This window comes from Cyprinodon variegatus, unplaced genomic scaffold (genome assembly GCF_000732505.1).
Source record: "Cyprinodon variegatus isolate N-32 unplaced genomic scaffold, C_variegatus-1.0 Scaffold434, whole genome shotgun sequence".
NCBI lineage: Eukaryota > Metazoa > Chordata > Actinopteri > Cyprinodontiformes > Cyprinodontidae > Cyprinodon > Cyprinodon variegatus.
In genome coordinates this window covers 122,415-127,684 of record NW_015150887.1, presented here as the reverse complement: position 1 = coordinate 127,684, position 5,270 = coordinate 122,415, and positions in this window count along the sequence as shown.

Below are 5,270 nucleotides of genomic sequence, written 5' to 3'. Positions count from 1 at the left end.
ATCCAAAACGTTATGGAACACATTAATTAACTGAAAAATGTTGCATAGTGTGCCTTTAAGTTCAACAGTTTATAAATCTTCATAATATGAGACTGATATTAATATCTCTATGCACAGATTCATATCTAACTATTCCAATTTACGTTTCTCTTCACACGGTTCCAGTTAAATTAGTAAATTATTTTAAAATGTGTTGGACACAAAAACCCTTAAATTAACTTTATCACTTGAGATCATATCTTTTTATATTTTTCCAGCAAGGATTTTTGCTCTGAAGAGGTTTCCTGGTGGTAAACAAAGTTTCTAAAATTAGCAAGGAGACACATTTATGGTTGTTTTTCTATATATCCCAAGCTTATGGTTAAGGCAAACATTTCTGTCATTGGTTCCCTGATAATCTATATAAACAATCAGGCCCTCTAGTCTAAGCATTCAATCATTACCAAAGCTAACATATTGATGATTCCCCATCCTTCTGTCTGTGTAAGGTCAGTTTCAGATCACCTATGCGTGTCCCTGAAAAGCAAAGCTCTCTGCATTCGAAGTAACAACATAGAGCAATTTTAGAATTTTTGTAAACGTTGTAGTGTCTACTAAAATATTGTATCATTATAGAAATCTTTCTATAATATATTTTTTAACCCTAATTTACAGAGACAACGTCCAGTCAAGATTAAGATCGTATTTGTTGTTATATGACCATTGCCAGTGTGTGTTTGAAAATTTGGTGAGTAATTTGAAATTGATTAGAAATGCTTTGCAGCTTTTGGACAATTGCTTTCTTAACAAAGGTGAAAAAACCCCTGAGATTTCCGACAGTGAGTCAGTAAAACAGAGCAAATGTACAGCAATTAATAATTTATTATACTATATGAGGAAAAAACAACTCAGAAACAAGAAAATATTATATAGATTCAATTCAGTTTATTTTTATTGCGGCAATTCACAACACGTGTCACCTTAAGGCATTTTACATGAACAATTCAACCAGATTAAACGGTCAAAGTTTAAAGTATTCTTTCTAAGTAAAAAAAAACGCTGATTGCAGCAACTCATTGACTCAAGCTTGTAGTGACAGTGGAGAGGAAAACTCCCTTTCAACAGGAAGAAACCTCCATCAGAACCAGGCCAAGTGTGAGCAGCCATCTGCTGAGGCTGACTGGGGTTAAGGAGACAGAAGCAGACATTCAGAAAGAAGCAGAGATACAAAAGGAAACTGTCAACCAGCTCCACAGGTGGCCCCGTCTAGGAAACACATAGCCAGGCAGACAAGCTCCGAGCCAGTGCCTATGTCAGAGGATTTTACCATTTCACATACAGTAAGTCACAGTAAGAGAAACAGGGCTACACTGAGGTAAAAGGCCAAGCTCCAACATCTAGAAACAAAGGTTTTGATGGCGGCAGAAAAGGTGGTATTTCTCTGCAGAAGGTAGCACAGGAAAAACCAGACCAGATAAGGCTACTATGATCAGAAAAAAACATTGAGAGCATAAAGTTAGAGGTCGAATTAAAAAATATTGTAGGATGGGAGAAAAGAGATAGAATTAAGCAGAATATAAAATGCCCAAGTCCTCCAGCAGTCTAAGCCCATAGAAGCTATGCCAAAGAACATTTGACACTTCATTGTTCAGCTTATCACATCTTTGAATGTGATTAAATATGTGTGCAGCAAGATCAACATCGGGATGTTTTATATCTTATACATTTAATTTCATCTAAGGCTGGACGATATAGAAAAAAAGCTTATCGATAAAAAAAAAATGCATATTGATCGATATCGATAATTATTGAAAAGATTTGAAACCATATTTTATGTGCAGCTCTGCCTGGACTTTTTATAATATTGCTAAATGATTTAATTTTAATAAAAAACACAAACACAGACTTCGAATTAAATCTTTATTTAACCAACTTTTTAACCACAACAGAATTGTTTTAAAGAAAAATAACTTAAGAGACCTGGGTTATGTTATTAAATACTGACAAAGAATAAACTAAAGTGACCAGAAAAGTGACCAAAATAAATATAATAAATAAATAAATTGATCCCCCCACCCCCGCCGCCACCCGCATTCTTCTAAGCTGAACCTGGTTCAGCTTAGTTTCCTGCTTTAACCTGAGTTATTACTTTGAAGTTTCTGGACCCTTAGCATTTTTATCTCAATTGTTAGAACTACGTGAGAAACTGCACAGAACTGAAAATATATATATATTTTCCCGAAATTCCCGAAGATTCCTCGGAGGAGAGCCGCGCCGGGGATTACACAGCTCGCACTCCAGCGGGTGTGAGCGGCTGAGATGATAAAAAAAAAAAAAAGTTGGCTGTGTTATCAGACTTGGTTTTCACTGGTTCCCTACACATTTTACAGATGACTGTGGTTTGTTTTTGGTCCGACTTGCCATGACCGAAATACTGCCAGACTGCCGAACTACAAAAACCTTTCTTTGGAACAATTTCCTCCGACTCTCCTTGCTGCGACATCTTCATGTGCTCTGTGTTGTGGTTTGAGAGGGCGGCTTTTTGTGACGGCGTGCCTGGGTCCGCGATTGTGATTGGTTGGGAGGAAGCAGTGACCAGCATAAACCTACATGCTAGGCTACAATGAGAAGGAAGGAAAACTGCGTTTCTTTTTTATCGAACTTTTATCGACTCTCTTTTTTTCTATTGCGCCAAACGTCTATCGATCGATATATATCGTTATTGAATTATCGCCCAGCCCTAATTTCATCAATTTATCATTTAATGCAGACATATGTAATTTCAAGGCAATATAGACAATTTATAAATTTATAAATCATAATCATAAAGACTGATAATTTTTTAGTGTAAGGACACCCAACTGTTTACTTCTGGTTTATGACTTTGCACGATTAGCTACTCCTGGATAAGAATAGACAACAGTAGATTTCTGCTTGTGTTGTGTCATTGACTCTGCAGCAAAAGCTTGTATGCAGCAACACTGGAAAGGAAAAAACTCCTCTTTAAAAAGAAGAATACTTTATTTGTTAGAAACGGTAAGAGTAAACCTTTTCTCATAGGAAGAAAACCTTCAAAGGAAAGTATGTTTATATATAATTGCACCTTTTACAGGATTAAAAAAGGCAAAGTTCTTAACATGAAAAAAAGCATAAAATAAAATATAGATAAAATAAAAAAAGATAAACAGCATAGATCCAACATTAAAGCATAAAACTGGTTTAACAACTGGTTAAAAGCCATTCAGTAAAAGTGGGTTTCAACTGCTTAAAGGAATGAATAGAGTAAAGAAAGGGCAAACCTGAAGACAATGCATTCCACAGTCTGGGGCCAAAGCTCTAGAAGACAGATCCCTGTAGGTCCTGAAATTAGTTTGTGGAACCAAAATATTTCTTTTTCCAAAACATTGAACATTACAATACTGAAGGCAGGATGAAATAAAAGCAATGATAGTTCTTGGCTGAAAGAAGCACTTTTTAATTAAATCACAAAAATGACTGTCTAGTGACTTGTGAGAATATGCTTAGGGGACTCTGTTTAGAAAATTAACAGTTTGGCAGATCAGCTTTGAGCCTGTTCATGTCAAAAAATTAACAAACAAATGCAAAATTACAGATTTGAGTAAATAAAATGATGAACAGTTGTCTCTGTGGAGCCTAAGCCTATGGCAGCATAACTAAAGTGATAGATCAGGATAGCCTAAAACACCGTAACTATAAGCTTTATCACAAAGGAAGGTTTAAGGCCTAGCCTTAAAAGTAGACAGAGTGTCGCTCTCAGTGACTAAAACTGTTAGTTTGTTCAATAGGTGAGGAGCCTGATAACTGGCTTCCCAGCAGATCTGGCTTCCCTTGTACTTTTAGAAACTCTAGGAACTGTTTGGAAACCTTTGAGAGTAAAGTTCTCTGTTAGGGATATGGGGACCATTAGGTTTTTTGTTTTAGGTTGGGGTTTTTTCCAAAAAAGTTCACCCAAAAAAAGTCAAAAAACAAACCAATATACTTTGTTTTCCAAGTTTGAAGACGTTTCGCTTCCCACTTAGAAAGCTTTTTCAATTCAAAATGCCTGGATTAGCATTCAGTTACAAGCTTTATAGAGTAGCCCAACAAAGCCTTGTTATGGGTTGGAAAACATGCAAATTAAACCAGACGAAAAAATCCACCCCTTAGTAATGGGGAGTCATTGAGGTCGTTGTTGGCCTGAAATACACGATACTGGCCTATGCCTCTGAAAAGGGGTTTGTTAGGGTCATTGTTGGCCTGGCTGAGATGTTTTGGTCCCCTGCAAAACCCCTTTTTATTAAAACAGTATCACTAAACACATGTCTGGATTAGATTTTTTGTCATTTGCTGTAGGGTAGGGTAAGGTACAAGAGGAACACAGCAGCATCTTAACAAAATTAATTTAGCAAGCAACATAAGTACATAATGCAAACTAGCAAAAATAGCCCTTATTGAGTAGAAAACAATGATATAAATATAAAGAAAATGATGCCAAAACAATATGAGAGTCATATACTGTATGCTATATATGTAGTTTAGATTTAATTGATATAGTGCTGCACATAAAAGAAAGACAGACAGAACTAGTGCATAGTGCTTTCCTGGGTGTTGGAGATGGATGACGAAGGGTGTGTGAGGCAGGGCCTGGGGTATAATTTCCTTCCAACATCTCATGGCATAATACAGGAAACTGTGGTGGAAATTCTTTTTGCCTGCTTACTGTGTAGTTTCCTTCCTGACCTCTGGAACAGTCTGTGTTGATTGTACGTATATGTCCTTGCAAACAATCTGCTTTCTGGGCAGGCATCACATTTCTGTGACATCTGGAATCAGAACTGATGGAACTGTTTAAGGGAATGCTTTAGAATGTGTGGTACTTCACAAATCTACTTCCTATTATTTCCCTTTTACATTATTTATTATTATGTCTAATAAACATAATTTTTTACAAACATGCCTTTTAAAACTTTTGCTGATATATGTCAGTTGAAAAGTAACATTGTTCCAACATCTAAACAATGATGATTAATTAACTGTTGCATGTTGTAACATTAAGTTTATCTATTATTTAGCCTGCAATAGGCTGCTGCGAAAATATGGTACCTGTAGATTTTACTGTGAATTCCTCTGAAATACAGCTCGTATAATAGATAATAGTAGGTATGATAATCATGATTCAAAATCTAAACAAAATTTAATCCAACGCAACTAACTGCTGTTGATTCAAAAGTGACTTAATGTCAAAATGCCAACTGGGTTGTTTCTGTTTAAGCTTTCTTTATATATATATA